The following is a 23,635-nucleotide window of genomic DNA, read 5'->3' on the forward strand; positions in this document are numbered from 1 at the left end:
CCTACCCTCCTCACCAGCTCCCAGTCCCCCACCCAATCTCCACTCATATCCCCAGGGAGGGTGAGGCCCTCCATGGTGGATCTCCAGAGTCTGTCATTTCATCCCGGGCAGGGCTTAGGCCCTCCCCCAAGAGTTCAGGCTGAGAGAACATCCCTCATTGTGGGATTGGCAGTCAAAGTCTATTTGTACGCCAGGGACAAATGCTACCGAAGGCCCAATAGATTGCCTAGGCCTCCTCACTGACACCCACATTCAGTCCCATGCTGGCCTCCCAGCCATCAGACTGGGGTCCAAGAGCTCCCCCTTGTTCAGGTCAGCTGTTTCTGTGGGTTAAATCTACCCCAACACCTCTTACAAACAGTGGTGGAGGGGCAACTGTGGCTTCCTTCCCTGCTTCTCTTGTCTTCTCTGACTGCACCGTTCCATTTGTAATCAAAGGTATTCCTAAAGTCCTCTGCAATTGCTGCCCCTGCTACCTAAATCCTGCTTGTTTTCTTATCTTTCAAAGTCTGCCTTCAGAATCATTTGGGAATCCTGGACTGTGGATTAAAGTGGATAGTTCTATGAGCCCATGGGAATTTTAACTGAACTTGGAATGATCCATTAACAAAAAGAAATGTATAAGAAGGGATTGAGAGGAAAACAAGCCAGGAACAAAATTTCCATAGCAAGATCTCAATACAATGTATCAAATACTTTGTCTGATTACCCTATATATTTTGATAGTAGCATCAACAATAGTCCTTGAAATTTGTCAGCAAAGTGCAGCAAGTAAAAGTCATCATTTAAAAGCTCTCAGAAGAGCAATGCTGTTAGAAATCTGAAGCAGAACAGTCACCTTCAAAGAACATAACACCCACAAGACACCCCCAATTTTGTCAGGCTGTGTTTATATTTAAGAGAGGCACGTTTAGTTAGACATTCAGTGGCACTATAACATAGAAATACATTGTGTTTTATATCACAGATGTCAGCGACTTTAAAAGTCTGTATAATCAAAATTATGTATCTGATAGGAAATTGGAAATTTCACCAAATAGCAAACTCTAAAAACATTGCCTTTGATAGAAGTATAAAGGAAAATAAGTAATATAGCTGGCCCATTCTTAACCAGTTTTAGAGACACAAATGAAATAGAAATCAGCATTTATTTGTTCATCTGAACTATAAGATCCTCTTCCCAGGATGAAATTCTTCATGTTCATGGCTAGTGCCTGATGGTAACATCTTATGTGGTGGTCAAAGGAAGAAAACAAAAGAGGAAAAAAATGACAGAGGCTTGCATAGGGACTTTCCAAAATGTAAAGTGATATTTCCAGGGTAGCTGGTGTGGATTCCAAACTTTCTACTCCAAAATAGCCATAACAAAAGGCAAGCATCACAACATACAATGAAAGACCAGGGCATTTGGACCATGTGTCCCTTGAGTGAAGCATAAAATTGCAGTTGAATTGCTTTGCACTATTCATTAATTAAGATCATCATCAAACTGTATTAGAATGCAAGCTAGATGGTGACTTTAGACCTTGATCAGCTCCCTTTGAGAATGCAAAATCACCCTTGAGTCAATATCCAGCTAGTCACTGGTCTACATCATAAGCTATGCAGTTGCTTGAAGATCAGTGGCTGGGTAGAGATGGCTTAGCTTGACAAGATGAGATCTAGACATAACAGGTTTCAGTAAGAGTTATGTAACCAATAACTAGCTACAAGCACTGTTGTTCATGAAATCCTTGCTAGATAGACAAAATTCTCTCAAGCTATTGCAGTTGTTACCAGCAATTTTCAAAGACATTGTGTTGCTAGTGGTTTTCAAAGAAATGATGGCAAAAGGTGGCTTCTAGTTTCTGCTTAAAAGCTGGTATGTAGCTAAAAGGAAGGAATCAATGGAGCATAAGCCAGACTCATTGCCTGTGCTTCCTGTGTCTATAGGTACAGTTTCCAGTAATTGGCCATTCAGTTTTTCTGGTTGACAACTGTTTTTTCTTGCTCTATAACAAACTTCTAGTGTTGTAGGACTTGGGGGATAAGGGTAAATGAAACCAACAGTAAAATCCCCCTCTGTAGGGCATATACACTCTAATGGAAGAATGGAGAAAGCAAGTTAGTGATGTTTATGTGTGAGGAGTGAACTGAAGAAGAATAAGGCAATGACGACAGTAACTGGTGGGAGTAGTGGGGAGTTACCCTGCAGAATTCACACCGCTAAGAGTGTGAGGACTTCTGAAAACAGCATATCACCTGTGAGCAAGGGGCACTGAACCAAAGTTGGTGGGAAAAAATGACTCCTTAATAAAGTACATGCAGTTCAGGAGTAAATTCAGGTGTGCCCGGGAACACAGCCAGCACCGAAGGAGAGAAACAACTGTCTAGACTAACATTCTCAAAGTAACGATCCCTCCTGCACCATGGTAGCTAAGATAATTATTAAAATGCCTGGTCCACAGTGTAAACAGCAAATCTCTGGCATGGGGCCTGGGAATGTGTCATTTTTCTTGTTTGGGGGGCATTTCTAAGGAATTCTAACAGTTGAGTGTTGAGATTGTCTAAAAGAAAAAAAATTTGTTACTTATATAACAAATCTTTTCTGAATGCTGCCACTGTTACCAGTTGTATAACCAGAAGATCTGAGGAGATAGATCTTTTCCTCAGTTGGCACTGATCGAACTAGGGCAAATGATCACACTAATAAGCTATCTAGGGAGTATAGAAGGGGCTTGAGACAGTGTTAATGGGTTTAATTTTGTTTGGAAAGAGTGTTGATCAACTAATGATTTTTCCACACATCATGTGTGTCCAGAAATAATTGATACTTAATTTTGAATTTGCACACTGTGCACACAATCCACTTGTCATTTAGTGGTCACAGCAGTACCCTAAAATTGTAGATGATGGTGTGCTTTATGCAAATATTATTGAGTTTTTCAAATTATTATATGATTTCATCATTTATTCACATCTACCTTCTCCATCCAACCTTTACCAAGCATTCATGGCCTCTTTTTATTTATAAATACATACGCATGATATATGTATAAATTACACACAAACATAGGTATATGTATAAAATCCTAAATACATAAATACATAAATCCTAAATAAATAAATACAAATATGCAGAATCCATATAGTGTTAACTGTGTTATGTAAGATCTTACAGCTGACCACTGGTTTTAATAAATGACTGGAGTAGGTCTCTTCCCTGGGGAAAGAATATTTCTTCCACTCTCAGAATTCCTAAGTTACCCACAGTCCTTTGTCTAGGCTTGAGGCCCGGGGTGATTTCCCTCTTTTGTGTTACCAGGACCATTGTTGTCTTTATTATGGCAATCTTTTCTAGGACCCAAAAGCCAGGGGTTTTGTTTGTTTGTATGTGTGTGGTTTTTTTGTCATTTTGTTTTGTGTTTTATTTCTTTCTTGTTTTGTTTGTTTTTGTTTTGTAGTTGAAGGAATTCCATTGTCTTAAAATAGACATTTCAATTGATTGACTATAAACTTGATTTTAAAAAAGAAAAAGAAAAAAAACTACTGAAATTTAAACCACACAAGTGTTTAATGCCTGCTGGAAAAAGAAACAGGTTGATAGCTAGATTCTATACACTAGTAGAGGTGTGTGAGCTGAATGTCTTTGAGTTACTAACTTAGACTGGCCTTCTAGAGATATTTTTCACAAAGGAGGTGACACTTGAGGGAAGAATGAGACTTTGTCACGTGAAAGGAAAGGAAAGAGTGTGCATAGCAGCTGTTCGAGGACAGAAACTGAAGTGCAGTTCTAATTCTTTCATCACAACATAGAAATGCAGAAAACTGCTTTGCTTCTTTAACACCATCGTGAGTCATTTCTGGACAGAGGAAAAGTAAATAATTACATAAACATTCCTTCTCTTGGATAGTAAAAAGAACTACTTGAGCCATATCTCCTTTCTATCTCCCTTCTCAGGGAGTGGCTGGGCATGTGGGGTGGGTTAAGGACTGAACGGGGGGAGTTCTTTGGAGATTCCATGGCCAAGCATGTATGACCACTAGAGATTGTCATACACTGGTAGTATCAGCCAAGATGGAGACCAGTGTTGATTCCATGACAGAGCAGGTCCAAGGATAAACTGGAAGAGTAATGAATGGAGAAGGTTCCTGACCTCAGACCCCCACATGCACATACTTTCACACACATGCGTGCCCCACACATAAAACATACATATACATAGAAGCAATCACATGTTTGCACACAAGAAGAAAAATACAAAAATAAAAGGTATCACTTAGAACCTGGTCAGTGACCCTTTCTAGATAAAGGCATAGCTTTGGGGAATTTCTTAAACCTTACGTGCTCCGTTTTCAAAGTTTTAAATATAGATAAGACGAAACTTTCCTCAGACTCGAACTGCATGAGTAAAATTAACACAACTACTTGGATTAGAAGATCACTGGTCTGTTGCTGGTAATACGCAGTCCCAGCTGTTACTAATTCTTCACTGCTACTGACTCTCAGGACACCTTGTAGGTCCCTTCTGCTTTGCACAGACAGCACTAGGCAGTGCTTTGGGTTACCCACAACTGCCAAATTGGGGTGTTATCATTCTGCATCCCAGTCCCTTTTGGGACTTTCTGTTTTGATCAAGGAGAATGGGAACAACGGCACATTTGGGAGACTGACTGGTTGCCTCTCTTCAAGCTCTTTCAAAACTGGGACCAAAAGTCTTCCTTTGTTCGGTAAAAGAGTATCCAATACCTCAGAACCTGAGACCTCTGTGGGATGAGGAAAAATGTTATGAAATCACCACAGTTGGAGCTTGGTAATAATGGCTTGAGTGATTTTAAAAAATGACAAAACATAATACCTTCATCCCAATACCTACCAGAACCAGTGTCTTACCATGGATTCCTCACATTCTATTTATGTTTTAAAGGAGGTATGCTGATCACACATTTGCTCATGCCCCTTCAGACAAGTAATGTCTCACAAGTAACTGTAAGAACATCATGAACAATGAAACACAAACAAGAAAAGGAATAGATGTATATGTATATGTATATATTATGTATGCTCATTGTCACTAACTCCAGTAGAACATACACTGAGACCTACAATTAATACATGGGACCTCCTGAAACTGAGAAGCTTCTGTAAGGCAAAGGACACAGTCAGAAAGACAAAATGGCAGCCCACAGAATGGGAAAAGATATTCACCAACCCCATGTCTGACTGAGGGCTGATCTCCTAAGTTTACAAAGAACTCAAGAAGCTAGTCACCAAAAACACCAAAAATCCAATAAAAAGTGGGGTACAGAACTAAATAGAGAGTTTTCAATAGAGGAGTCTAAAATGGCTGAAAGACACTTAAGAAAGTGCTCAACGTCCTTAGATATCAGGGAAATGCAAATCAAAACAACTCTGAGATACCATCTTACTCCTGTCAGAATGACTAAAATCTAAAACACCAATGACAGTTTATGCTGGAGAGGATGTGAAGAAAGAGGAACACTCCTCCACTGTTGGTGGGAGTGCCGACTCATACAGCCACTTTGGAAATCAGTATGCAGATTCCTCAGGAAAATGGGAATTAGTCTACCACAAGACCCAGAAATTCCACTTTTAGTCACATACCCCAAAGATGCACATTCATACAACAAGTACCTCTGTTGCACTATGTTCATAACAGCATTATTTGTAATAGCCAGAACTTGGAAGCAACCTAGATGCCCTTCAACTAAGAGTGGATAGAGAAAATATGGTACATTTGCACAATGGAGTACTACTCAGCAGAAAAAAACAATGGGATCTTGAAATTCCCAGGCAAATGGATGGCACTAGAAGAAACCATCCTGAGTGAGGTAGCCCAGTCACAAAAAGATAAACATGGTATGTACTCTCTCATATTGTGATTTTTGAAATGGAGCAGGGAAGTGCCAGCCTACAAACCCAGTGACAGAGAGTCTGGGAAATAGGGATGACCCTAAAAGAGAGACATGCATGGTATGTCTGATGAAGGAGAAGGGGACAGGATCTCCAGAGCAGATTGGGAGCATGGAGGGAGAGGAGAGGGAGCTGGGAGAGAGGGGCAGAAGAAGAGGGGACAGGAGGAAATGGGGGAGCTGGAAGTTTGAGTCCAGGGAAGAATAGAGGAGAGCAGAGATACCATAAAGAGGCAGCCATTATAGGTTTAAGGAAAGATCTGGCACTAGAGAGATTTCCAGAGATCTACAAGGATGATACCACATGGCAATCTAAGCAATAGTGGAGAGGCTGTCTTAAATGCCCTTCCCCGATAATGAGATTGATGACTACCTTATATGCCATCCTAGAGCCTTCATCCAGTGATGGAAGTAGAAGCAGACACCCAGAGCTAAACACTGAGCTGAACTCCTGGAATCCAGTTGCAGAGAGGGAGGAGTGATGAGCAAAGAGATCAAGATTGGACTGGTGAAACCCAGCTGACCTGAACAAGGGGGAGCTCATAGACCCAAGACTGATGGCTGGGAGGCCAACATGGGACTAATACAGACCCCGTGAATGTGGATTTATTGAACAGTCCTCGGCAATCTCTGGGACCTCTGGTAGTAGATCAGTAATTATGCCTGCAGTACGAATGTACTTTCAGAGCCCATTACACATACAGGGATGCTCTCTCAGCCTGGACACATAGGAGAAGACCTAGGACCTGTCATGGATGACATGACACACTTTGGGAATCTTGCATTGAGGACCTCACCCTCCCTGGGGAGTGGAGGGATGATAGTGTGGGGGGTTGTTGGAGCAGGGTGGAGGGGAGGGAGAGGGAGCTGGGATTGTCGTGTGAAACAGACTCGTTTCTAATTTACATAAAAATAAAAATAATAAAATAATTTCAAATTGTACTTCTAAAACCTACACAAGGGATATTTTAAGAAACTGGTTTTCTGAAAATAATGGTAAAACTTTAAAACATTTTTGTTGATTAACTGAAATTCCTATTTTATGGATGTCTGCATACGCATGCATTTGCACATTGCAATATTACCTAAGACTTAAGAGAAACAAAAATTCTTCTAACCACATTTTCTCAAACCACTCAGTCTGTTCCCCTTAGATTCATATTTGGACAAGTCTATTTTCAAATAAGGTGTTATATGAAACACAGATTTGCACATAAGTGATTGCTTTGAATTCTGTAAGCTGCCAGTACAGTCACTTCATGATAGAAAGTAAGTTCCTTATGTAATTAATTTAGTTGATGTTTTTGCTGACAGCCTAGTACTTGGCTCATTAAACACATATTCACTACATATCTATTGTTCTTGCCACTAGGGAGACATAGATGGATGAGGTAGATGCCAGAGTTATGGCCTCTGTAAAGCTTACAATCACAACAATGGTTACAAGAAAAAAAATGACTATCTATGGGATTTGTGATGATAAAATTATAGCTGTAATTGGTATTAAGGAAGAAACCACATCTACAGGGAAATGGTGCTTAGGCAAAGACAAAAGCTAAACAGGATTTATTTAGGCTTTGATCAAAGGTTAGGGGACACCTAGGAAGAAGCAACAGAAAGGTTATAGTTGGGAGTAAGGAGAATTTGGGTAATTCAAAGTATGAGAAAATTTATTTAGCAAAAATACAGAGTTGGGATCAACACAAAAAGTTATGGATCAAGATAAACAATTAGAAATGTAAAAGAAGAATGGGGCTGCAATATTTGTGCAGGGTGGTATCACAGTGAACTATTAATTACAGTTGATGACTTCAGACTGGAGTTATGGTGAATACACCAATGAGCACAACTTCAGCAAACCTACTGCTCATAAGGTAGCATTCCACAAATGCTGTGTGGTGAATGTGTCATAGGAAGAGAATTCATTGATCCAGGGATGACGGGATGACCATTTATTTTTAAATGATGGCAAGTAATGCAGAAATGTGGATGGGCTTTAAGCATACTTAATAGGTAGAATTCACATATAACATGTAGTTGGATCTAGGAGAAACTGGAGAGAAATATGTGGTTTGGAGATTTAAAAAGTAGATAGGCAGACTAATGTAGAAAGAGGTTTTAAAATTATTTATTTTATGTGCATTGATGTTTTGTCATGGGTGTCATGGGTCTCCTGAAACTGGAATTACAGACAGTCATGATCTGCCATGTGGGTTCTAGGAATTAAACTAACTCTTCTGGAAGAGCAGTCAGGGCTGTTAAACACTGAGCCATCTCTCCAGTCATGAGGGAAGTTTTAAAATTGTAGAATATCACTGTCTAAGTTAGACATGGGAAAGGAGGACAGTCTGAAGAAATTAGGCATTTACCTTTATTAAGGAGGAACAGTTCCTCCACTAGGTTGAATGTAGAGGAATACGACTTTTGGTGGAAATAGAACTAAATTGATAGATTTAGTATTAAGAAGCTCTGTTTGTTCTAAAGGGATCCCCATCAATCATTTCTTTTTCTCTGCAGCTTATAAGCAGCAGAAGAAGCATACATGCAAAAAAAGGTGTTTGGGCTTCAGTTGGAACTAAGAATTATTTGAATGCTTTGTGTAGGAACTTAGAGACAAGTAAGTGTCCAGGACACATTGCCACACCAAGTGTTCAGATATCTGCTTAAACTGGAAATCAAAACTCAAAATAGCACAACTTTCAAGAAACAGAAGAGAAACCCTAATTATCAGGTTTTTGAAAGTTCCACAAAATTGTTCTATTAAGTATCAATAGATATTTAGGGTCATGAGGAGATAACATCCATGGATATGTTTATTTATATATGAATGTATATTGAATGCATAACTCATAAATTTCCACCCAAATCTATTGGAGCAGTGATAGTGACTGGCCATTTGGACATCTCACCTCACAAGAGTGATTGGTGATTTTGTTCTCATTTACCTTGGAATCTCAAACAAGGGAAAGAGTTTTAGACTTTTATCAATACCATAAGTAGCTTTATTAGACATTTTGGAATTGATCACTATAGGATAGAATGAAGAAAGCAGAACTCTCTACTCTGGGCCATTTATTCTTAGTCGGCCACTAATTTATTAGGTGACTAATAAATACAGAGTATGAAAGAAATTACCATTTGACAGTGCAGGTCACATGCCTTTCCTTACAAGCAGAGTACTCAACCCTTGTTATGTATGTCAATTTGTCATTTCTCAAAAATGTCAGTAATATGATGAGAATGTGGATGACTGCTTTCCATAACCCATGTTATTTTAATGTATTAATTTAGAATTTTCCTTTCTTTGAAAATTTCAAATATATTGTTTTAAACTCTGTTTAGATATTATTTTAAGCTTCCTTATTTAAAAATTGGTTATTTATATGTGAGTCTCCTGACACAGTCCCTGTGGATATGGCTGATAATACGTCAAGTAATGTCTCCTATGTGGTTCTAAATTAGTGCACTATTTAATAGCAAAGTTTAAATTATTCATTAAACAATTGCTATTGATGACTTATTATATACCAAATATTGTACAACATTGACTTTACAGAGAATTTTTAAAAAGAGATAACTCCTGTTCATGTGGAATTTACATGTAGTGGAGGAATCCAGTACTAAAAAATAGTTACAGAACTGAACCCATAATTGAAAGTTTAAATGACATTCCAAGGAAAAGAACAGCATGGTATGAGAAAAAGGAATTCATTTTATGTTAATAAAATCTTTGGGAAAATCAGAGATAAACAAGGCTTTCAATTCCAGGATTCTTGGTACTGTGGAGTAGACAGTTCTTGACCACAGGCAGATATCTTACATGTTGGAGAGTATTTAACAATCTCTAGATTTCTACCTTTACATATGAGTTGAACTATGTTTCCTGTGTCAAACCCACTAATATCTAAAATATGTTCAAATCCCCCTTGGTGAAATGACACTTCTTTAAATTGACATAGAATGCTGAAGTAAGAATTAGACAGGAGAAAATAATATCTGAAGACTATGATCCTGGGAAGAGAAATACTACAGGAGAAGTCAATGGGAAAGAGAAAAGTGGTTGAAATCATGAACACTAATATTAAACACACCAAGTGTGGGGGGGGAGAGTAGTGCAAGGTTGTGAGACCAGAAACAAGGGCTGCGTAAGTTTAAAGACCATGTTGTAAGTATTGTCAAGGTGTCAAGAAAAAAAGAATTTCTCTGGAAAGAAACGGGAACCTACAAGAGGGTTTCCATTGATAGTGTGGCAAGATCAAAGATGCAAATGCCACTTTGAGCGAGCTGTTTGCTCTAGTGACAATGGACAGGAGAGAGCATGAGCAGAACAGAATGGCAATGCCAAAGGGAGTATTGGAATTTTTAACTAGTGTCTCCAGCTAGGGTGCAGAATAAAGACAGAGTAAGAACTAGAAAGAACAAAGCCATATTTTTGAAAGAATTCAAAAAGAGGTAGCTCAGAAATGTTGCTCAGTGTAAAAGTGTCACCCGACACTCCACTCACTGGTTTGTAAATCCATGGATTGGATTTTGTGTCCACTTCTTTTGCACGATAAAATATTTCAATTGATATAATTCCATACTTATACGATATTAAGAATAAACTAAATTTAAATGTCTTCCATATGGCCAACCTATAAATAAAAAGTTATACAACCTTTGGTCCACTGGATTTTCAACCTCGCCTAATCTCCAGAGAAAAATTCAAGGAAACATTTAAAATAGTTCAATTCATGCACAACTTGATATTCTCCCAATACACTTCTATGTAACTATTAAATAGTATCTAAATTAGAAAGATTTACACAAGGTATTTATGCTAAAAAGAATAAAGAAATATAAATATATTTCTAATGGATACTTTACATTATTCATCTAAAAACTTATTTTTAATGGAAACTCCAGTTTATCCAGATATACTGTTCAACTGTATTTTTCTCTGCATACATACTTCTAGTTGTAACACTCCATGCTTACCACCTTTATAGCATATTGTACCTGTCAGGGTTTAATTAGCCAAAACCAGATCAGTTTCTGCATCCTAAGAATAAGTCCCTGTGGTAAAGAGAACTATTGATGTATCAAAATTGGAAGGGTTGAAAGGTAAGAGAAGTCACTACTAACAAACCATCCTATAGCTTGCCCTGTGGAGAAAATATGGAAATATATCATCATGCCTACCTCATTAGAGCATCCCCTGAATTAGATGATGACAGTGAACACGCACAATAAAATCAACTATTTCCTACCTTGCTCTTCCTTAAATGTCTGCTTGTGGAGTTGGTACCTAGCATCACTTAACATAATTAACATCGGCCTAAATTCTCAATTATGCTCCTCCCAATTTCTTCCTTGTAAGAAATATCCTGAAAGTCAGTGTGGACTCTCATCCACAACAACTCTTCTTTCATGCAATGAGAATAAACAAAGGGCCTTGCTCTCCCTGTTCTGCGGATACCCCATTGCATTGCCTGACTTCTTTGGGTCAACTGCCAGGTGCTGTCTTGTAGAAAGCCTCCATTGCTCTGGTTACACTACAAACCTATGGAAATTTTATCATCAAGCCTGCATCTCTTCTTTCCTTCTACCTGTAACAAACCCATGCTACATTTTACTCTCATTTAAACGACCAGTAACCTGTAGACATGTTTAAATAATAAGAGAAACACAGCCTTGTTAATGCGGCGGTGAGAGCTCGCCTTGCCGAGAAGGGCTGGGTGAACTTACCTCCCCAAGTACCGTGAATTTCCAACTTCTGACACCAGAAATTACAAAATTATGGTACATGGGATTGGGATGGAGTAAGTTAATTTTATTGAGAAGAAAATCACCTACATGAGAAACGGATATCCCAGGTTAGCGCTCCGAGCCATCAGCTCTGAGACCCAACCGGAACCTCAAGAGAGGGTGGCCAGCTCTCCTCAGGTCTATATCCCACCCCCACACACCCACCCTACCCCTTACGCCCCAAACAGGCGTGGTCAGCGCCACAGGTACCTAGTAAGATCTCTCCCTACACAGTCTTTATTTATGCCACCATCATTTTTTACATTTCCAGATCTTTTTGTGGATCCATATTTCTTGTTATTTTCCATCTGCCCAACATGTTAAACTTTTCTCATGAGGTGAGTATGCTGCTTATGAGTGGTTCCTTTTGCTTTAACTCATCTAAAATGTCTTCGTTTTACTGTTGTCTTTGAACGTTATTTGTTAGGTATAGAGTTTTGCAAGGCAGTTTTTAATTTCATTACTTTAAAGATTTTTTTTTGAATTCAGACTTACATGGTTGCAGATAAGTCATGCTATGCCTGGGAAAACTCTTAAAACAGTTGGACCAATTGAATTATAATGTTAATCAGATATGCTGGCAAATGACCATTCTTTTCTCCTACTAGTTTTTTCTGTCCTCCCTTCTGTTTGGCTTGACTTTAAATATTCCAGGTGTATGTGCATTAAGACCATTTGTTGTTGTACAACTCAGACATTTTGAGTATTTCTTCTGTGTGTTTCATCTTAGATAGTTTTTCGTCCCTGGTTCTTCAAATTTACTAAGCTTTCTTGCACCACAATCAATTCACAATGAGAAATTTGTAACTTCTCAAGTCTGAGAAAGGAACCACAGGTTGCCATGCTGTTTGTAAGCATTGTATTTAACCTATTTGTTTTTTATAATTTTAATTTTAAATAGCTTGTTTTACATGTCAATCCCAGTTTTTCAACACTCCGCTCTCACCACTAGACAGGACCTCCAGACAGAAACTTAAAGAAACAAAAGAACTAATAGAAGTTATGACCCAACTGGGTTTAACAGACATCTATAGAACATTCCACCCAAACACAAAGGGATATACCTTCTTCTCAGCGCCACATGGAACCTTCTCGAAAATTGACCACATGATAGGAAGCATAGCAAATCTCCACGGATGCAAAAAAATTGGAATAACTCCCTGTATCTTATCAGACCACCAGGCATTAAAATTAGAATTCAACAATAACACAAATCGCAGAAACCCTACAAACTCATGGAAATTGAACAATGCACAATTGCACCATCCCTGGGTAAAGGAAGAAATAAAAAAAGAAATTAAAGACTTCCTGGAATTCAATGAAAATGAAGACACAGCATACCCAAACTTATGGGACACTCTGAAAGTAGTGCTGAGAGGAAAGTTCATACCACTAAGTGCCCACATGAAGAAACTGGAGAACAGTATCTAACCTATTTGAATAGTTCTTATTTTTGTCCTTGAGAAGATAGCTTATAAGCAGTCATAGCCTGCTTGCCCACCTCCTCTCTGTATGGGCAACTTTTTCCTATACAGTTGAATTGGTGTCTTTACATGAACTTGTCACCCCAATCCACAGCATGCTAATGTTCTCAGGTTGCCTAAAGATGTGGTTCCCCTGTATTCATTCCTCAGATTCTAGATTCTAACTATTGTCCTTTCCAACCTGATCTCTACAATTTTCATTCTCTCCTTTGTTTTCAACTGTTTTAGGTTGGAGGGGAAATATGTTCTCTGATATTTTATATTGGTTGGAATCCACTGCCTTACCTCAAAGTGGTTGAAGTATGTGTTAAATTATGTTTTACCTTTTTAGAGAGTGGCATTTTTGTAACTCAACCTTATCCAGTTCACTCATAGAAATGCAGATGAGTTGAGGGCAAAGGGATAAACTTTGTTCCTTACCAAAAAATGTTAATTCATTTATTAATGTATTGATAAGCATTCGCTAAAGGAACAGACAGCATTGACTAGAATGAATATATTGGTTTACAAGTCAGTTCCTCCAACAATGTCTGACAGTCCAGTAGTTAACGAGACCATGAGGCTGGTTGTCTCAGCAATCCTAATCTGGTACCAGACATCTGGAAGTCCCAGGGGAGCTGCTGGTCTTCAGTCTACATAGGAAACCCCAACAAGATAATGAGACTAATAGTGGTCACATTACTTGATATATATATATGTCTATGTTTAAAAAATTATTTGTGGTATAAACTTCCTTTGATATGCACAATTCATTAATTCCTTGTAACTGCCCCATATTTTGATTTAATGTGAATACACTGCTTTCCTATTCTAATTACTATGTATATATAGTGCCCATTCTATTGGCAGACAGGCTATTTCTGACTTCATACTTCTTTAATAACAGAACGTCTTTGTACACTACTCTTTGTATAGTGAAGGATGTCTAGGTTGACATTCTCAGCTTTAAAAAATAATACTAAATTCTCTTCCAATGTAACCGGGACATTTCACATAGCAACCATTTAAATTAGGCTTATTCCTGTGTTGATTGTTTTGATTCTACTATAGATGAGAAATAATTTATTCTTTACCTAAAACAAATATTTGAATGATGAATATGTTCTGGTGATTGTGATCTGCCATTGTTATGAATATTGCAATATGAAAATAAATGGGACTCAATTAGGAATCATCTCTACATATACAGGATAATTTTGATTCTTTACACAATGATTTATTAGATAAAACTGAGCTAATATTTTCATTGATTGTAGCCACTTATAAAAATGAGCATTTTAATATGGTATAATTTTCTTCAATTATTTTCAACATTTTCAAACTGAATAGTCACTAATGTCACTAATTCAATGAGTGGTTTTGTAGAGTATTTGATATAGCATAACATTCTGATTAATTCTCTGTCTCTCCCCCCTCTCTCTTTCTCTGTCTCAAAGATAATCTTGGTAAATGCAAGAAAGATTTTGGAAATTACAAATTAAGGAAGGTCAAGGATAGAAAGATGACTCAGCAGGTTAAAATGCTGTCTACACAGGCCTAGTAAACAGAGTCCTACATGTAGAACTCATACAAGGGTGAAAAAGCAGGATCAATTCCATAAAGATTTCCTCTGACCTCCAGGCACATTCGATGGAGAGTGTGCACACACACTTTAGTATGTGCCCTAAAAAGGAATATGTGCCTTTATATACACAAACATACATAATACAAAAAGAAAAGATGAAGGCTTAACTGGGGCTAATCTGTGTTTCCTGATCTGCAAAGGAAAGGTTCGGTATAGTTGAAGATATTTGAACATTTTAAAACATATCACAAAACCTTCAGATTACATTTGTAAAAGGTTAAAAGATAAAATATTAATTCATAAGAGGAAAATGGAATCATAAGAATTCTCTAATAATATGCTCAAACAAGAATTAAGAGAAAGCAGAAACAAAAAAAGTAAAACAAAGGCAACGCCTGGGAAGCAGCAAGGTGATAGATTCCTAGTCAAAGCAGTCACTTCAAATAGGAGTCCAAGAGCGTGCTGCTAAAGGAAACTGCCAGATACTTAGAATGACAGAGATCATGAGATAATCAGCGGGGGAGGGGGAGCATCAAGAAGATGAGGGAGGCCAAAGTCCAGTATATACAAGCATGGAAATGCCATAATAAAATCCATGTTCACATATAAGTCTTCCACAAAAGAACACTAAAGAATATGATTCAGTCTGGAAGAAATGATAACAGAAGAAAGCATGCAACTTTTTATGGCATTATAAAATTAAATTTTGTCATGACTCATAATCCTTAATGTACAGTTGATTAATTTATTGAAAAATCTTTATGCAAATCTGTAGTTTTCCTTAACGTTGATGTTCTTGAACACACATACATACACATGTATATTAACACGCGCATGTTATATCTCAGAGGATGTCCATTTAGCAGAATAATAGTAGTAGGTTCTCCCTATGGCTTATGATCTGTCCAGTCATAACTCTTCGTCTAATAATGGTACCATATTTGGGCTTCATCTTGAGAAACAGAACTTAAATCCAATCAAAAAGTATTTAGTAACTCTCATGATGCTCTTCAATTATATGTGTTTTCAGATTACATATCTGACAAATGACATGAGTCTGGAACTCATGAAGAAATCTCAATAATTAAGACAAAGAATACCCAATAAAAAATAAATGAATTATGTAAGCAAATCTTCAACCAAAGAAAATTTTGCTTTGGCAAGTGGACATATGAAATGGGGCCTAAATCACGTGACTAAAGAAATACAAATTGAAGAAGGTAAGACTCCATTATCCACTGAACAGGATAACCAAAGCATAATGGACAGTGGAAAACATCTGGCTATGGCAATCATGGCAAGGATGAGGAATAGCAGGACTTTCACATTGCTGGCTGAAAAGAACACCAATGAAAATGTCGTGGTGGGTTCATGTAAAGTTAACTGCACAGTTAGCACTTACTCAGAAGTTCTACTCAAAGTCACTTAGGCAGTGAAATGACTATGACAACACTGAAACTTTCGGCAAACACATTTATACAATTTCATTTTCTACAACTTAGAAACATTAAACCTCCTGTGTGGGCAGAAGAGGTTAACCCCACTTGTGAGAATTGCTGAAGTATAAAATCGTGGGTCTGGGAATGTAGTGAAGTGGAGGATGTAATTAAATCACTAGATCCAAGATAAATGATAAATGGGTGTTTATTGGGGACAATTACAGAGAAAAATACAAAAAACCACCAGAGCGTTTCCCTGTTCATCCTACCGGATCTGCTGACCCAACGAAAAGAAGCACAAAGGAAAGCCACACCTCAGGCTCCTCTCTTTCCTCTTCCATCGGCCTGAAGTCACACCCAAAGGAGTGTGGCTGCCATTTCAGGTCCACAGACCAGATGCCTACAATGTAGCTCAATGATAGACAACTTCCATATTATATGTAAAGCCCTGATTTTGATCTGTAACATCAAACAAGACTATCAATAGTACTAGTACTTGTAATAAATGTACCCACAACTGATACCACAGTAAAATGCATATATTTTAAATGTGGCCTAATATGTAAAAGATGGTTGATTCAAAAGCACTCCAGTGTATGATTTCTTGTATTTGGCATTCCAGAAAATGCAACAAAAACAAAACTGTACAGCTATAGTGCAGGTCAATACAAGCCAAGCAATCTATCAAGTGGCAGCTGGGGATAATTATTTGAGTGGCAGTGTGGACTGATGAAATTATTCTGTATCTTGATTGTGTTGTGATTATGTGGGTCTACACATTTGTCAAACCTCCTAGATTCATGAGGCAGTCTTTATAGACTGATTTTTTAACTGCATGTAAAATAAGGATACATTTTTAAAATTTTAAATACTGCCCTGGTTTTCAGAGTCTCGATGCAGATTACTATGTAGCAAGTTTTTTTCTCTAAAAAGAGAATGAAAATTTCACTATCTTTAACCTTCATTATCTCTACATTTCATTTTTACCAAAGAAAAGCAATAGAATTGCTGTCTTCTTGTTACACGGACACTCATCTATTTGGGAATGCTGGCAAAATGTGTCTGCAAAGGATGGAAGAAAGGAAGACATTGCTTGCTCCTGGATGAATTGTTGCTGCTACTTATGTGGTTTTTCTGTAAGCAGAGGATCTCTATCATGGTGGCTTTCAGAATAGAGTTGTCTCCCAGGAACAATCAATGAAGCTACCAACCGATTAATGATCAAGAACACATGAAATGTCCCCATCTTTATTAACAGTGGGGAACAGATACCCCAAGAATAAACTGAGCAAATGCACACACACACACAGTGTGTGGCTCTTTCTCTCTAGTCCCCACTCATAATTCTGAGGATTCTAGTAACATCCATAGAGACTTAAAAATAATGTGCACATTTCAATAAGTAATGTGTAGGGTTTGTGGTTGTTTTAGTGGGAAGTGTGGTGATAGCCTTTGGGCATACGATTAATCCAATCCAATAAAAACATTGAATATTAACATTGATCTTTAATTTTCATATTTGTTTTCTTTATCTTTTCTTTTTCTTTCCCTTTTCTCTTTCTACCTATGAGAAGGAAATAAAATGCTTTCACTATACGTCTCTAATAGATCTACTCATTCCTCTTAAAAGCCACCAACGTTAGTAGAACTCCAGTTTTATCAGTTTGACAACTGTTCTTAAAGCTAGTTAGGTAAATGTAAAAATCATCTACATAGATATATGAAAATCATATCTGTTTTCCATTGGTTGATTTTTGCTTTTCAATACCTGTTTTTCTTCTTCTTGGATACCCTGTTTATGGCCAAGGAAACAGTATAGACAAAAAGAATTGATGCAGTCAGACATGTTAACCTATGCCTATGATTCCAACACCAGAGAGACAGAGACAGGAGAATCACTGCAAGTTTGTGGCAAGTGTGGCTGCACTGTGAAGCCATGTTCTTATAAATAAATACATACATACATATATAAATACACAAATAAACAAATAAATGCAAACAAATAGAGTAATTACTGAGCAACAGTTGAAACACAGCCATTATGTTTTTGCATATATGTATAGTGCATAGTATCTGTAACTGCTGGATCACTCTAATTCACCCCTTCTTATTTAAATAAGTATCTAGTTTTCATAAAGCAATACAATTCTCAGAAAGTTAATAAAATATTTCATAGTCTGCTCTATGTGGTGGGTTTGGGTTCCTAAGTCTATTAAAACTCAGGCTCATGTTAGTGGTCAGTATCCAGAGATGAGAGAGACTGCAGAAAAGGTTAAGGCAGGAGATGATGACAAAGGGGTGAAAGGAAAGGCTAGGCTTTGAAACCTACAGAGACATGTAAGGGAAAATGTGAAGAATCATCCCTATGTGAGCCGTAAGCCTTCCACTCCTTTGTTTCTCTTTCTGGTGTTTTTCCCACTATCCTTAATCTCAGTTACGGTTTCTTTCCCTCACTATCTCAATATTGTCTACATCCTTCACGTAGTTCAATTTTCTGTAGCAGAGTGCTTTCAAGAGCTCAGATCTTAAGATGTATCTGCTTTTATTGCCCCAAGGTGCTAAATTAATGGTTGACTGCTCTATCTTTATCTAGAACGGAAAGTTTATTGAGATAAGAATTTGGATACAAATACACGTGTCCCAGAAAACAATAAATAATTTCATAAAACTATGGATTTATTAAGACTAAGTAGTTCATAAAAGCTCACATGTATCAAAGATGTCTTATTTTACTCTATATTGCTGTGGTAAAACACAATGACCAAAATCAATGGGAAAGGAGAAGAAAGGGGTCTCTTCATCTTACAACATATAGCCCATGATGAAGGGAAATCAGGCCAGGAACCTGGAAACTGGAACTGAAGCAAAAGCCACAGAGTACTGCAATATACTGGCTTGCTCAGCCTGATTTCTTACACTACCCAGGACCACAAGCCTAGGAACTTAAGAACCTCTCACGTCAATCATAAAGCAAGAAAATGTCCCATAGACTTGCCTACAGGCCAATCCGACGAAGGCATTTTCTTAAATAAGGTTCAATATTCCCAGATAAATCTAGGTTTGTGTCAAGTTAACTAATCCAGTCAGCACAACATGAAATACACGCCCCCCCATGTTTTTTATTTCAGTCTATGAACAAGCAGTTACCAGCAAATTTTTGAAGTAGTACGAATAAGTCAGGGTTTCAAGTTGACATATCTGTTTTACTCTCTTCATTACTTTCCATTTCTAAGAAATCAGAAAAGTTTAATCTTTTATAAATTAATGAGGAAAACAGGATATCTTCTTTGTTTCATAAGCCATACTCTAGCTGAGAAATTAATGATCTTTAGTGTGCTCATTATATGTAAATTTGGCTGTGATATACGCTAGGCCACTTTGAAACAAACTAAGCACATCTAGACTTTTTCCCTCTGGGAACATAAAATCAAATAGAGAGTATTCTAATAATGCCATCGATATCCATGAAGTATATAAATGAATTAGGAACTAGTTGTCAGTCATGAAATGCATTAAATTAAGTGAAAGCTGATATCCACAGAAAGACAGTTCTCAGGGTGTCCTGAATGGCTAAACTGTCCCCTTTGCCACAGTGAGGAGAGTCATAAAGGATGCTCCCCTAAGTCACTTTCCCTGCAACAGCAATATTACACACCTACGCTCAGTCTCAACCCTGTACTTGTAAGGAGGCTTTACTGTGACCCCTGCATTCTCCAGTTTTCTCAGACTTGCAGCTTTAGCTTCAATACTGATAATAAGACATCCTCTTGTCATGATGTGTTAACTTGAAGGACAAAGGACAATTTAGCCTCACATAAATTATAGTTGTTAAAGGGAAGAGTATTTTAACAGTCTCACATTGCTTGATGCTAGGCCAAAACAGAAAAATGGCCACTCCTTAAAGGTTAGCTACAAATCAGAATTTGAAACCAAATCAATGAAACCTTCTGCACTATATAACATTAATTTTATTTCCTTGTCTTTTTAAATGATTAATTTTTATTATTTTTGATTATGTGCATGCTTTTGTTTCTCTATGAGTACATGCATGTGAGTGCAGGTGCCCTGAGAGCTGCAGATACTGAGGTCCCTAGAGTTCTTAAGTGCTGGAAAGCGTGCAGACTCATGGTGCAGGGTATAAATTTCCCTAAAATCTATTTTTAATAGAGAATCTCTAATTCCATCATGGGCAATGTCCTCAGTAGCAGAAGGTAGTGAGTTTGGGATTGCTTCTGGGAGATGCTCTTCTCTTCCTACCTCTGCGTTTATTGATATGAAGTCAGAACTCTGAAATGGGACTTGCTAGAAGTATCTGCACCATAGAAGTCAGCTGCATTCTATAAATCAGTCTTTCTCCCCCAACAAAGGGCTAATGTTCAACAGGTATCAGCACACTGATATTTGTTTTCCTTCAAGTGACAGGCATACATTTGGTGACAAGACATTTTCTACTCAACACCCTAAATTTGGACCATTGTAATTTGTTGGAAAGCTGTTCACTTTTTAAAAATTGTTACATGAAGAGCAGTCAACTTAGTATACAATTGAAAATATTGGGCAAAGTCTTCTATACAATTGAAACTATTGGGCAAATTCTATACAATTCAAGCTACTGGGTGAGTTCTCCTTTCTCTTTGAAACAAACTCTTTTAGCATATAACACACTTTATGCATATTTCCCTTCCTCAAAACAGTAATCTATTTATCTTATTAACACAAGACATATATGTACTCAAGCTTCAAATGTGATAAAATTCATTTTTTTTCTATTCAATCAAAATATTCTTACAAACTAACCAATTTGTGGGTTCCTTTCCAGGGTCGGTATAAATGTAAACATAGTTTTGAAAAATGAAACTAATACACCCATATGGAGTGGGAAGGTTATCTTTATATATTTAGGAGTATATATATAATATATAAATATATAGGATTATGCAAAGACAAACATGTTGGGTGCAACAACAATTAAAGAATAGAGGCCATGAACTTGAGAGAGAACAAGAGAGGAGTTTGTGTGACAAGGGAAAGAGGAGAACAATTCAAGTGTATTTTAGTGTTTTTAAAGATCCTGAGTATACTCAAATGTAGCATATGCAGCACATAATACATGTAATTAAAATTAATGCAAAGATCAAATGACTTTTCTTATTTAAAGATACAGACATGAGGTTTTCCAATTTATGTGAAACAACAGTTTCTAAAGACCAGCCTTCCCCCAGACTCCACAATGGATGCAGAGGAAGTCCAAAACCAACTTTCTGGGCAGAGTGATGAACAGCTTCACACCCGGAACTTGAGAAGTCCCAGGTCTGAGGAAAACAGAAACCTTCATAACTGACTAACCTGGAAATCCCTTACCTCAAAGATTTGCTAATAGGCAATGGCTCATAAGTGATTGGCAGCAGACGAGAAGCCACAGAGAGCAGCATCTCTGACATGTCACATGACTACAGTTGTGGGGAAACAGAGTTTCAGGAGACCAAAAGAGCAGGACGGAGAAAGTCAAAATTCACAGAGATGCGCTGGGTAGGAACCAGATCTCCAGTGCCGGAAAACCCAGTCTCTTGTCAAGTTCAACCACAGCATCTTTCTTCAATAAGTTTATCACGTTTTCTTTCAGTTTAAAGTTTTCGTACATTTCTTAAGTTTCATCACATCACTTTCTCATTAATTCTTTGTGTGTTGGTCTGGTTTTTGGTCCTTCACAATGACTGTGTTCCCATTGTTCTCTAATCCTGGAAACTGTGTGTTATTGTAGAAACTGCTCAGTTTCAGCTTCCTCCCAGAGTAATTTGATTCCCTTCTATCAGGAAATTGTATTGGGTCACACCTTACTGGTGTGGTGTAAATGTTTTATATTGTTGGTTGTTTGTTTCCATTTCATACAAGTTTACAATGTGAATCAGATTCAACTTCCATTTCTTCCTTCCCACCCTTCATATAGCCTCATTCTGCCTTTACCTCCCAACTCTACATATTCTTTCTTAAATCTTAAATCCACTGAGTGATACTAGCATGTGCTGCACTGCAGCAAGGGTAGCCTATCAGGAGCTGCATCAAAGAACATCAACTCTCCCTCCCCGAGCAGCCATCAATTGACAGTAACTCCTCAGTCAAACATGGAATTTTGTGATGAATTTTGCACAACTTGATCTTATGTAGGTTTTATGCATACATTTCTGAAAAATTTCAGCAACATTAATATATAATAATTGAGTACCTATATATCACAAATCATAATTTTCAAATATATCAAATGAAAACATTAACAATACAATCAAGAAAAGAAATAATCCTTTTTCTTGAGACTTGTCATTTAGCAATCTATAACTAAGAAAATAATCTCTCCAGAAAACATATATTGAACAATAGAACAAATAAACTTGAACTAAGTGGTCAATCATCTTCATTAGTGAGTGTTTAAATATGATGGTACATGTGTTGGCACTATTCATGGATTTAGCTTTATGCAGCTTACAACAAGAGAGTTTGTAACAAATAAATTCAAATGAAATTATGTTATTTAAATAACTAAACTGTAGATATTTTAGGGGAACCAAGAACACTTACTCTAACTGGCCAATATCAGATTATTAAGGAAATAATGATGCATTTCAATTTAACACAATACTCTTTTGTGACCAAAATATAATTGAAATAAAAATCAATATGAAAATATATCTTTAAAAGCCACATATAGCTGAATATTTAAGTACTAAATAAGAATTACCTATAAGCAAAAATTAAAAGGTTAGAAAATATCCACAGCTAAATAATAAGAAAACTCTACTTAAATTGACTGTAATAGATCCAGAGAAGTAGAAGGAGGGAATTTTATGTGAGTTAAATGTTTGTGCTAAAATTTTAAAAAACTAAATATGAATTAGAATTAATCAATATTCTGAAAATCTAGTAATTAACTTAATAAAATAAAAGGTGTAAATAGTATAAATTTGTTGCATGAAAAATGAAAGATTCAGTGACAGATATTGGGGTCCAAGCTTCAAGCTGAAGATCAGAAAAGCAAAGCATCTAAGCCAGTAGATCTTACCTCTACTAAACTGAAATGGCAATCCTGACTCAAGGAATGCTCAGAGGCAAAAGTTCTCTGTTTCTGTCTCCTCCTCCTTTTATTCCTTTCTCTGCCCAGCCATATCACTCCTGTCTCTACCTCCCTCATTCTGGGATTAAAGGTATGTGATTCCAAGTGCTGGGGTCAATGGCGTGAACTCTGCTACTCTTCACTCTTCTATAGGCCAGGGTGGCCTTGAACTCGGAGAGATCCATTTGCCTGAGTCCTGAGATTAAAGGTATGTGCCACCACTGCCTGGTTAGCTAGTATGGCTGCTGGGATTAAAGGTGTATATCACCACTGCCTGACCTCTGTAGCTTGTGGTTGGCTTTGCTTTCTGCATTCTAAGGCAAGATTTAATAAATAATATATC

This window comes from Mesocricetus auratus, unplaced genomic scaffold, assembly GCF_017639785.1.
Source record: "Mesocricetus auratus isolate SY011 unplaced genomic scaffold, BCM_Maur_2.0 Super-Scaffold_100019, whole genome shotgun sequence".
Taxonomy (NCBI): Eukaryota; Metazoa; Chordata; class Mammalia; order Rodentia; family Cricetidae; genus Mesocricetus; species Mesocricetus auratus.